Below are 13,577 nucleotides of genomic sequence, written 5' to 3'. Positions count from 1 at the left end.
TATCCTTTGTTAGCAGCAGCTGAGCCTCTCATCTACTAGGACCCCCAGGTCCTTTTCCATCCTAGATCCCCCCAGAGGTTCTCCCCCCAGTGTATAGATTGCATTCATATGTTTGCCACCCAAATGCATTATTTAAAATTTTTCTCATTGAACCTCATTTGCCATGTAGTTGCCCCCCCCCCCACACATTAATTTGTTCAGATCTTCTTGCAAGGTTTCCACATCCTGCAGAGAAGTTATTGCCCTGCTTAGCTTAGTTTTGTCCACAAATACAGAGATTGAACTGTTTACCCCTCCTCCAGGTTGTTTATGAATAAATTAAATAGGATTGGTCCCAGCACAGAACCCTGGGGGACCCCACTGCCCACCCCTGACCACCCCGAGCACTCCCTATTTAACACCACTCTCTGAACTCGCCCTTGTAGACAGTTTTCAATCCATGTACTCACCCTATGATCCATGTACTCACCCTATACTCACCCTATGGTCCATGTACTCACCCTATGGTCCATGTACTCACCCTATGGTCCATGTACTCACCCTATACTCGCCCTATGGTCCATGTACTCCATGTACTCACCCTATGGTCCATGTACTCACCCTATGGTCCATGTACTCCATGTACTCACCCTATGGTCCATGACAACTGAACTTTTTTTGTACAGTAAGGCCCGGATTCACAGACAGCAGAGCACATTAATGAATCCGTAGCGTATCTCCTGTACGCTATGCCGACGCAGCACAGAGATGCAAGTATGAAATTCACAAAGGACTTGCTCCCAAAACTGCGCTGGGTTTCCTAGGCGTAAGCCAGTGTGGGTGGAAGTGGGCGTGAGCCATGCAAATGAGGCTTGACCCCATGCAAATGATGGGCCGAGCGCCAGACAGATACGTATAACTAACGGCGCATGCGCCATCCCGTGGACACATCCCAGTGTGCATGCACAGAATCACGTCGGAACTACTCCCTAAGAAACGTCGGATCACTGCCTACGGCGTGAACGTAACATATGCCTAGTCATATTCACGTCCAACATAAACTACGTAAAATACGCTGGCTTGTGTTCCCTTTGCATGGATGCTGCTGAGTTACACCACCTTTATGGGGCATAACTTTACGACGGACGATGACTTTACTCGCACTGAGTCTGGCGGACAAAAAAAGTGAATCGCCGTATCTCCCTCATTTGCATATTGGAATAGAAAATCAATGGGAGCGCCACATGCGTCCAGCGTAAATATGCGCCCACTCTACGCCGGCGTAGGCAAGTTACGTCGGTGGGATGAAACCTGTTTTTAGCCGTATCTTAGTTTGTGAGTCCGGTGCATAGATACGACGGCGCATTTTTGCACTTACGCAGCGTATCTGGAGATACGTCGGCGCAAGTGCTTTGTGAATCCGGGCCTAAATGTTTAGGGGGAACTGTGTCAAATGCTTTAGCAAAATCCAAATACACCACGTCTACGGGCCTTCCTTTACCTAGATGGCAACTCACCTCCTCATCGAAGGTTAATAGATTGATTTGGTAAGAATGATTCTTCATGAATCCATGCTGATTACTGCTAATGATACCGTTCTCATTACTAAAATCTTGTATATAGTCCCTTATCATCCCCTCCAAGAGCTTACATACTATTGATGTTAGGCTAACTAGTCTGTAATTCCCAGGGATGTATTTTGGCCCTTTTTTAAATATTGGTGCTACATTGGCTTTTCTCTTTGTTTGGGTGGGTGTGTATGATGAGATGTTTGGGGGTGTGTGTACGATGAGATGTTTGGGGGTGTGTATGATGAGATGTTTGGGGGTGTGTGTATGATGAGATGTTTGGGGGTGTGTGTATGATGAGATGTTTGGGTGTGTGTATGATGAGATGTTTGGGGTGTGTGTATGATGAGATGTTTGGGTGTGTGTGTATGATGAGATGTTTGGGGGTGTGTGTATGATGAGATGTTTGGGGGTGTGTGTATGATGAGATGTTTGGGGGTGTGTATGATGAGATGTTTGGGGGTGTGTGTATGATGAGATGTTTGGGGGTGTGTGTATGATGAGATGTTTGGGGGGGTGTGTATGATGAGATGTTTGGGGGGTGTGTATGATGAGATGTTTGGGGGTGTGTGTATGATGAGATGTTTGGGGGTGTGTATGATGAGATGTTTGGGGGTGTGTGTATGATGAGATGTTTGGGGGTGTGTGTATGATGAGATGTTTGGGGGTGTGTGTATGATGAGATGTTTGGGGGTGTGTATGATGAGATGTTTGGGGGTGTGTATGATGAGATGTTTGGGGTGTGTATGATGAGATGTTTGGGGGTGTGTGTATGATGAGATGTTTGGGGGTGTGTGTATGATGAGATGTTTGAGGGTGTGTATGATGAGATGTTTGGGTGTGTGTGTATGATGAGATGTTTGAGGGTGTGTATGATGAGATGTTTGGGGGTGTGTGTATGATGAGATGTTTGGGGGTGTGTATGATGAGATGTTTGGGGGTGTGTGTATGATGAGATGTTTGGGGGTGTGTGTATGATGAGATGTTTGGGGGTGTGTGTATGATGAGATGTTTGGGGTGTGTATGATGAGATGTTTGGGGGTGTGTGTATGATGAGATGTTTGGGGGTGTGTATGATGAGATGTTTGAGGGTGTGTATGATGAGATGTTTGGGGGGGTGTGTATGATGAGATGTTTGGGTGTGTGTGTATGATGAGATGTTTGGGGCGTGTGTATGATGAGATGTTTGGGTGTGTGTGTATGATGAGATGTTTGGGGGTGTGTGTATGATGAGATGTTTGGGGGTGTGTGTATGATGAGATGTTTGGGGGTGTGTATGATGAGATGTTTGGGGGTGTGTGTATGATGAGATGTTTGGGGGTGTGTATGATGAGATGTTTGGGGGTGTGTGTATGATGAGATGTTTGGGGGTGTGTGTATGATGAGATGTTTGGGGGTGTGTGTATGATGAGATGTTTGGGGTGTGTATGATGAGATGTTTGGGGGTGTGTGTATGATGAGATGTTTGGGGGTGTGTATGGGGAGATGTTTGGGGGTGTGTATGATGAGATGTTTGGGGGTGTGTGTATGATGAGATGTTTGGGGGTGTGTGTATGATGAGATGTTTGGGGGTGTGTATATGATGAGATGTTTGGGGTGTGTATGATGAGATGTTTGGGGGTGTGTGTATGATGAGATGTTTGGGGGTGTGTGTATGATGAGATGTTTGAGGGTGTGTATGATGAGATGTTTGGGTGTGTGTGTATGATGAGATGTTTGGGGGTGTGTATGGGGAGATGTTTGGGGGTGTGTATGATGAGATGTTTGGGGGTGTGTGTATGATGAGATGTTTGGGGGGGTGTATGATGAGATGTTTGGGGGTGTGTGTATGATGAGATGTTTGGGGGTGTGTGTATGATGAGATGTTTGAGGGTGTGTATGATGAGATGTTTGGGGGGGTGTGTATGATGAGATGTTTGGGGGTGTGTGTATGATGAGATGTTTGGGGTGTGTATGATGAGATGTTTGGGGGTGTGTGTATGATGAGATGTTTGGGGGTGTGTGTATGATGAGATGTTTGAGGGTGTGTATGATGAGATGTTTGGGTGTGTGTGTATGATGAGATGTTTGAGGGTGTGTATGATGAGATGTTTGGGGGTGTGTGTATGATGAGATGTTTGAGGGTGTGTATGATGAGATGTTTGGGGGTGTGTGTATGATGAGATGTTTGGGGTGTGTATGATGAGATGTTTGGGGGTGTGTGTATGATGAGATGTTTGGGGGTGTGTATGATGAGATGTTTGGGTGTGTGTATGATGAGATGTTTGGGGGTGTGTATGATGAGATGTTTGGGGGTGTGTGTATGATGAGATGTTTGGGGGTGTGTGTATGGGGAGATGTGTATGATGAGATGTTTGGGGGTGTGTATGATGAGATGTTTGGGGGTGTGTATGATGAGATGTTTGGGGTGTGTGTATGATGAGATGTTTGGGGGTGTGTGTATGATGAGATGTTTGGGGGTGTGTATGATGAGATGTTTGGGGGTGTGTGTACGATGAGATGTTTGGGGGTGTGTATGATGAGATGTTTGGGGGTGTGTGTATGATGAGGTGTTTGGGGGTGTGTGTATGATGAGATGTTTGGGGGGGTGTGTATGATGAGATGTTTGGGGGTGTGTATTGTCGAGATGTTTGAGGGTGTGTATGGGGATATGTTTGGGGGTGTGTATGATGAGATGTTTGGGGGTGTGTATGATGAGATGTTTGGGTGTGTGTATGATGAGATGTTTGGGGGTGTGTATGATGAGATGTTTGGGGGTGTGTATGATGAGATGTTTGGGGGTGTGTGTATGATGAGATGTTTGGGGGTGTGTATGATGAGATGTTTGGGGGTGTGTATGGGGAGATGTTTGGGGGTGTGTATGATGAGATGTTTGGGGGTGTGTATTGGGAGATGTTTGGGGGTGTGTATGATGAGATGTTTGGGGGTGTGTGTATGATGAGATGTTTGGGGGTGTGTGTATGATGAGATGTTTGGGGGTGTGTATGATGAGATGTTTGGGGGTGTGTGTACGATGAGATGTTTGGGGGTGTGTATGATGAGATGTTTGGGGGGGGGGGTGTATGATGAGATGTTTGGGTGTGTGTATGATGAGATGTTTGGGGGTGTGTGTATGATGACATGTTTGGGGTTGTGTATGATGAGATGTTTGGGGGTGTGTGTATGATGAGATGTTTGGGGTGTGTATAATGAGATGTTTGGGGGTGTGTATGGGGAGATGTTTGGGGGTGTGTGTATGATGAGATGTTTGGGGGTGTGTATGATGAGATGTTTGGGGGTGTGTATGATGAGATGTTTGGGTGTGTGTATGATGAGATGTTTGGGGGTGTGTATGATGAGATGTTTGGGGGTGTGTGTATGATGAGATGTTTGGGGGTGTGTGTATGGGGAGATGTGTATGATGAGATGTTTGGGGGTGTGTATGATGAGATGTTTGGGGGTGTGTATGATGAGATGTTTGGGGTGTGTGTATGATGAGATGTTTGGGGGTGTGTGTATGATGAGATGTTTGGGGGTGTGTATGATGAGATGTTTGGGGGTGTGTGTACGATGAGATGTTTGGGGGTGTGTATGATGAGATGTTTGGGGGTGTGTGTATGATGAGGTGTTTGGGGGTGTGTGTATGATTAGATGTTTGGGGGGGTGTGTATGATGAGATGTTTGGGGGTGTGTATTGTCGAGATGTTTGAGGGTGTGTATGGGGATATGTTTGGGGGTGTGTATGATGAGATGTTTGGGGGTGTGTATGATGAGATGTTTGGGTGTGTGTATGATGAGATGTTTGGGGGTGTGTATGATGAGATGTTTGGGGGTGTGTATGATGAGATGTTTGGGGGTGTGTGTATGATGAGATGTTTGGGGGTGTGTATGATGAGATGTTTGGGGGTGTGTATGGGGAGATGTTTGGGGGTGTGTATGATGAGATGTTTGGGGGTGTGTATTGGGAGATGTTTGGGGGTGTGTATGATGAGATGTTTGGGGGTGTGTGTATGATGAGATGTTTGGGGGTGTGTGTATGATGAGATGTTTGGGGGTGTGTATGATGAGATGTTTGGGGGTGTGTGTACGATGAGATGTTTGGGGGTGTGTATGATGAGATGTTTGGGGGGGGGTGTATGATGAGATGTTTGGGTGTGTGTATGATGAGATGTTTGGGGGTGTGTATGGGGAGATGTTTGGGTGTGTGTGTATGATGAGATGTTTGGGGGTGTGTATTGGGAGATGTTTGGGGGTGTGTATGATGAGATGTTTGGGGGTGTGTGTATGATGAGATGTTTGGGGGTGTGTGTATGATGAGATGTTTGGGGGTGTGTATGATGAGATGTTTGGGGGTGTGTGTACGATGAGATGTTTGAGGGTGTGTATGATGAGATGTTTGGGTGTGTGTGTATGATGAGATGTTTGGGGGTGTGTATGATGAGATGTTTGGTGGGGTGTATGGGGAGATGTTTGGGGGTGTGTATGATGAGATGTTTGGGGGTGTGTGTATGATGAGATGTTTGGGGTTGTGTATGATGAGATGTTTGGGGGTGTGTGTATGATGAGATGTTTGGGGTGTGTATGGGGAGATGTTTGGGGGTGTGTATGGGGAGATGTTTGGGGGTGTGTGTATGATGAGATGTTTGGGGGTGTGTATGATGAGATGTTTGGGGGTGTGTATGATGAGATGTTTGGGGGTGTGTATGATGAGATGTTTGGGGGTGTGTATGATGAGATGTTTGGGGGTGTGTATGGGGAGATGTTTGGGGGTGTGTCTATGATGAGATGTTTGGGGGTGTGTATGATGAGATGTTTGGGGGTGTGTATGATGAGATGTTTGGGGGTGTGTATGATGAGATGTTTGGGGGTGTGTGTATGATGAGATGTTTGGGGGTGTGTATGATGAGATGTTTGGGGGTGTGTATGATGAGATGTTTGGGGGTGTGTATGATGAGATGTTTGGGGGTGTGTGTATGATGAGATGTTTGGGGGTGTGTCTATGATGAGATGTTTGGGGGTGTGTATGATGAAATGTTTGGAGGTATGTATGATGAGATGTTTGGGGGTGTGTATGGGGAGATGTTTGGGGGTGTGTATTATGAGATGTTTGGGGGTGTGTATGATGAGATATTTGGGGGTGTGTATGGGGAGATGTTTGGGGGTGTGTATGATGAGATGTTTGGGGGTGTGTATGGGGAGATGTTTGGGGGTGTGTATGATGAGATGTTTGGGGGTGTGTATGGGCAGATGTTTGGGGGTGTGTATGGGGAGATGTTTGGGGGTGTGTATGATGAGATGTTTGGGGGTGTGTGTATGATGAGATGTTTGGGGGTGTGTATGATGAGATGTTTGGGGGTGTGTATGATGAGATGTTTGGGGGTGTGTGTATGATGAGATGTTTGGGGGTGTGTGTATGATGAGATGTTTGGGGGTGTGTATGATGAGATGTTTGGGGGTGTGTATGGGGAGATGCACTCTTACATTGTGGGCCGGCTGCCCAGAATTGCACACATCACATTCTCCAGTAGGGGGCGTGTGCGCCTGTAAGCCCAGCTGTGCTGTGATTCGTTAATGCACATGCTGATCACTGGGTGACAGGGGATCTATGCTAAGTAGGGAATGAAAACAACTAGATCCCCAGTAAAAGCTGCACACAGTACACATAAACACTTGTTAGGCACATATTTATCCCCTTGATCAGCCTAGATGTTACCCCCTTCCTACACACTATCATTAGTACGGTGACAGTGCATATTATTAGCACTAATCACTGTATTAGTGTCACTGGTGATGTCAGTGGCAGTTAGTTCCCCCCAGTGTCAGTTAGTGCCAGATTGCTCCCCACCCCGCTATAAGTCAGTGATCACTGCCATTACTAGTATAAAAAAAATACTAATAACATTTGCAATATATATCCTATAGTTTTATAGACAGTATAACTTTTACACAGACCAATCAATACGCACCATTTGGGATTTTTTTTTTTTTTTTTTACCAAAGAAATGTAGCAGAAGACATTTTGTCCAAAATTTATAAAGAGGTTTTATTTTTTTTATAGAATATGTTTTATAGCAGAAAGTAAAAAAAAATATATTGTTTTTTTAAATGTCTGTCTTTTTTTTGTTTATATAATTGTCAGTAAAAGTAGCGCAGTGTCACATAGCCAAAATGGCCTGGTCACGGAGGGGGTAAAACTTTGCGGAGCTGAAATGGTTAATTAAAAAAATATATATAATGCTGTACATATTCTTTCTATAAATACAAAATATTTAACAATGAACATTAAAAATAGAAAGCAACTTTATTCAGCCCTTTATATAAAATTCTGATTTCTTTTTTTTCTGTACAGGTGGATTGAGGAACCAAGTTTTCTATCATGTTGGTCTTCATCAATACAACAAAGTCACATGGGAAGTGAAGCCATATGGGTGTCTGAAGTGACTGAAAGTCTTTATCACAATTCACTGGAGGATTCACACAGGACACAAGACATATCCGTGTTCTAAAAGTCATAAGTGTTTTGGATCCTCTTCATCATTGATCCCGCCTCAGAGGACAACAGGAGAGAAGTCATTTCAGTGTTCTGGAAGTGACAATGACTTTACAGTAAAGTCCAACCCATGTATACATAAGAGGAGTCATTTCCAGCTATCTCTTGTTTGGAATGTCACATGAGTTTAACATTGGAGGCAAAACATATCGGACACCAGAAGGTTCACACTGGAAAGAAGTTATATCAGTGCTGTGAATGTGACAAAGCTTTTAATATAGCAAGAAACCTTATCAACCACCAGATGATGCATACTGGAAAGAAGCCATATCAGTGTCCTGAATGTGATAAAGCTTTTACAGTGAAGGGAAAGTTTATCACACACCAGATGGTTCACACTGGAGAGAAGCCATATCAGTGTTCTGAATGTGTCAAAGCCTTTTTAACCAAGGCTACGCTTATCCAACACCTGAGAATTCACACTGGAGAGAAGCCATATCAGTGTTCTGAATGTGAAAAAGTCTTTACACATCAGTCACATCTTATCAGACACCAGGGGATTCACTCTGGAGACACATCATATGAGTGTTCTGAATGTGTCAAAGCTTTTTTAACCAAGACAGAGCTTATCATACACCAGAGGGTTCACACTGGAGAGAAGCCATATCGGTGCTCTGAATGTGACAAAGCTTTTACAAAGAGGGAACACCTTATCAAACACCAGAGGATTCACACTGGAGAGAAGCCATATCGGTGTTCTGAATGTGACAAAGCTTTTACAAAGATGGAACACCTTATCAGACACCAGATGATTCACACTGGAGAGAAGCCATATAAATGTTCTGAATGTGACAATGTGTTTAATCAGAAAGCTAACCTTAACAGTCACCAGAAGATTCACACTGGAGACAAGCCGAATGAGTGTTCTGAATGTGGAAAAACGTTTACAACCAAGAGAGGGCTTATCATACACCAGATGATTCATACTGGAGAGAAGCCATATCAGTGTTCTGAATGTGAAAAATCTTTTAAAACCAAGAGAGATATTATCTCACACCAGAAGGTTCACACTGGCGAGAAGCCATTTCAATGTTCTGAATGTGACAAAGCTTTTAAAACCAAGAGCGAAATTATCTCACACCAGAGGGTTCACACTGGCGAGAAGCCATTTCAATGTTCTGAATGTGACAAAGCTTTTACACAGAAGTCCATTTTTATCTCGCACCAGGTGATTCATACTGGGGAGAAGCCATATCCATGTTCTGAATGTGAAAAAGCTTTTAATCATAGGTCAAATCTTATCAGACACCAGAGGGTTCACATTGGAGAAAAGCAATTAATGCTCTGAATGTGACAAAGCTTTTACAGCTAATGCCGGACTAATGTATCACCAAAGGATTCAGCTTCAGAGAGGTAACTCTGGAAGAAGGAGGAATATTAAAGAAGTTGTAGGGGTCCCATTAGTTTCACATTCACCAATGTCATCCCACAAGATAGGGAAGAAGTGAAAAAATAAAATGCTACTTAAAAAAACAAAAATCTGTGAGCAGACTGAAATGTGATGATCATATTCTTTTACCCAGATTCACGTAGCTGTGCCTTACTTTAGGCGGGCGTAGCGCATCTCATATACGCTACACCGCCATAAGTTAGAGAGGCAAGTACAGTATTCACAAAGAACTTGCATCCTAAGTTACGGTGGCTTGGGTAAATGGGCCGGCGTAAGCACGCGTAATTCAAAGTACGCTGTAGTGGGCGTGTTGTATGGTAATGAATTGTGACCTCACGTAAATGACGCGCCGAACGAACGGCTCATGCACCGTCCATGAACGTATCCCAGTGCGCATGCTTAAAATCACATCGCAAATAGTCAATGCTTTCGACGTGAACGTAAATTACGGCCAGCCCCATTCACGGATGAGTTACGCAAACAACGTAAAACGTGAAAAATTTGACGCTGTTCCGACGTCCATACTTAACATTGGCTGCGCCATCTTTTTGGTGGTTTATCTTTACGCCTGAAAACGCCTTGCGTAAACGGCGTATCTTTACTGCGACGGGCGTGCGTACATTCGTGAATAGGCGTATCTTGCTGATTTACATATTCTAGGCGTAAATCAGCGTATACGCCCCTAGCGGCCAGCATAAATAGACAGCTAAGATACGACTGCGTAGGAGACTTACGCCGGTCGTATCTTAGCAACATTTAAAGTGGAGTTCCACCCATAAATATAACATTACATCAGTAGTTTTAAAAAAAATGTCATTAGTCCTTTAAGAATTTTTTTTTTTTTTTAGATGCCTTCAAAGTGTTGTTGCTAGGCAGAATAGTTAATCTTCCCTCTTCCTTCACCTAGGTGCTTAAGCTTCCTAACCTACACCGCACAGACTCCTGGGAATGTAGTGGTGTAACTTTCCAGGAGTCTGTGCACTCCCCAGTCTCGAAGAATCATGTGACTTGGACAGTAAAGTTGCTGAAACCTGATCTGAAACCTATTACACTGCTTGTGCAGCACTGAGCATGTGCGAGATCTGCAAGGCTGAAATCCAGGAAGTCATACAGTCTGGCTTCATGATGACCACACTTAAGATGGCCCCAGTCAATTTCTATTTTATAAAGTGTCTAAATGCTGTAGCAACCTAACAAAACGGACCTTAGTTTACAGACTAACTTTACTAGAATACATTAAGCTTGTGTATTACAGGGGTATTTATATTTAAAAAGTGAAATTGTGGCCGGAACTCCGCTTTAAGCATATCTCAGTTTGAGCATACGCTTAAATATACGACGGCGCGGATTTGGAGTTACGACGGCACGGATTCGGAGTTACGACGATACGCCATCGTAACTGTACCTGAATCCAGCTATTTGAGTTTATTTCTTATCTCCATCAAACACACATCTAGAAGGCTTGTGAATATTTTAACTTTTGACAATTTTTGTGATAGGCACCAATGATTGAACTATTATTCTCATGATTTTCACCTTAGCCTTTTTTTAATGGAGCTTTGACTGAACATGTAATGCATTCTTATCATTCACTAACTGAGCTGTGTTCCCAAGTGTTTTCTTCATTGCCAGATCCTTAGCTAATACATGACCAACACTGCCCCGGTACCAGAGACTAGTGGTCAAGTGGCATATTGCCAAGCCCCTGAGGCCTCATTGGGAGATTCCATTCCAGATTCTTCTGACTGTTGATACATCATCAGCCAGGCTTGAGGACTCCAGCTAAGCCCAACTTGTCCACACCTCCCATTGCAAATTCTGCCTCCTCTCCCGTGATCAATGCCTTCTTTCCATCTTTCATCTCCTCTCATGGATGACAGCTTTGCAGGCAGGTCTGTAGCCGGGACACTGGCCAGGGAGAAGTCTCTTTTCAGTGAGAAAATAATTTCCTACGCTGATGTAGGCCTTCCAACACTGAGTTATTGCTGTTTATGGGATGCATTCAACAGTATCACTTAAAGGGGTTGTAAAAGAAAATAATTATTTCCCTAAATAGCTTCCTTTACCTTAGTGCCGTCCTCCTTCACTTACCTCATCCTTCCATTTTGCTTTTACATGTCCTTATTTCTTCTGAGAAATCATCACTTCCTGTTCTTCTGTCTGTAACTCCACACCGTAATGCAAGGCTTTCTCCCTGGTGTGAAGAAAGCCTCTTGAGGGGGGGAGGGGGCAAGCAGGAGAGTCAGGACACTCTACTTTGCAGAAAGAGAAAGGGGCTGTGTGTTAGTGGGCGTCCTGACACTCCTGCTCGCCCCCTCCCCTCTCTACACCAGGGAAAAATACTTGCATTATTGTGTGGTGTTACAGACAGAAGAACAGGAAGTGAGGATTTCTCAGAAGAAATAAAAACATTTAAAAGCAAAATGAAAGGATGAGGTAAGTGAAGGAGGACTGCACTAAGGTAAAGGGAGCTATTTAGGGGGGGAAAAATCCTTTACAACCCCTTTAAGTTCAGCTGGCTACTTGTGTTGCATTTGGTTCTGCTGAAAGTCTCAGGCCCCGTACACACCATAGAATCTATCCGCAGATAAATCCCATCGAATGGGTTTCAGCGGATAGATTCTATGGTGTGTACACTCCGGCGGATATTTATCCGCGGATATTTCCGAATTCCAGCAGATAAATATTTGTCGACATGCACAGAATATCTATCCGCTGGAATCGGATCCCACGGATGGATCCGCTGGTCTGTACAGACTCACCGAATCCATCCGTCCGAAGGGATCCCCCGCATGCGTCGCAATGATTCAACGCATGCGTGGAATTCCTTATATGACAGCGTCGCACACGTCGCCGAGTCATAATCGCGGCGACGGTGCGACACGTCATCGCCAGAGGATTTCGGCGCGGATTTCAATGCGATGGTGTGTACACTCCATCGCATGAAAATCCGCCGAAATCTACGAGAGGATTTATCCGCGGAAACGGTCCGCTGGACCGTATTCGCGGATAAATTCTATCGTGTGTATGGGGCCTTAGGGATTCCATCAGGAGAAGATTGGATGTCCTTGTTATCTTTTTTCTCTGTCCAACTTTTGTATTCCTCATCTCCATAGACTATTCACACAGAACAACTGCAAGAGATCTGAGCTCACCAAGTGCTAAGTATGTGGTCATATTCCAAAACATTCTTCTGGGACACTTATATTCCACCTATTGGGGTTCTCTTTAATGATCCTGAATGGACAGATCTCTTTTTGGGGTAAAGTTTTCAAAGAGAACTTCTTGTCTCTGGAAACATTAGGACATTGGCACTACCATGGGCAAAATCAATAATGACATAAATGGTGCAATCTGTCGTTAGCATAGAAGTTTTTGTTTTTCCTAGTCTCCTCTTGTAACCGTTTTATTACCTGTTGATCCTCCCAGCAGATCTGTTTTAACCTACTTCCTGTAGAAGGCCAAGCTATTTGGTTACAATGGCAGTTGGAGAAGTTAATAAACACCATTTAACACAGATTGGGGTGCTTAAAACTGTCAGTTCTTATTCATATGGTGGTTTAACCACTTCAAAACCGCACGCCGTCATATGACGTCCAAAAAGGGGATGTCTTACCCTGGGTGGGCGTCATATGACGTCCTGTACTTTGTGCGGGGATATCTGAATGATGCCTGCACCTAGAGGCATCATTCAGATATCATTTTCTTCCAGCGGCAATCCTGCACACCGTAATAATGATCATAGCGGCAGTTCCGCCGCTTGATCGTTCTTAAAGGCGACGGGAGGGGACATCCCCCCTCTTGCCGCCATCCGGTGCTTCTCCGATCTCTACCGTGCCATTGAGGGCCCAGATAGATGATCGCCATCCGCCGGATGTGAAGCATAGAGATGGCTGGTGACCAGATGGTCACCAGTCATCTCTATGACCGTCAGAGGCCCGGGCGCGATGTGATGACGTCACGCCTGGGTACCTGTAAGTAAACAAACCGCAATTGCAGCTAGTAAGAATGAAATATGTGAATTTTTTTTCACGATCTCATTCTTTCCAGCCTGGAGGAGAGATGTGGGGCGAGGGGGAGGTCTTATTGACCCTTAAAGAGGACCTGTCAC

General features: G+C 44.6%; 1 pseudogene; it reads left to right on the top strand.

Annotated features, from left to right (window-relative positions):
- Window positions 1-13,577, top strand: part of LOC120921551 — a 183,166-nt pseudogene that overhangs the window by 127,455 nt on the left and 42,134 nt on the right.

Source organism: Rana temporaria (genome assembly GCF_905171775.1).
Source record: "Rana temporaria chromosome 2 unlocalized genomic scaffold, aRanTem1.1 chr2c, whole genome shotgun sequence".
In the NCBI taxonomy this organism is placed as follows: domain Eukaryota; kingdom Metazoa; phylum Chordata; class Amphibia; order Anura; family Ranidae; genus Rana; species Rana temporaria.
This window is presented reverse-complemented; position numbering and strand designations above follow the sequence as displayed.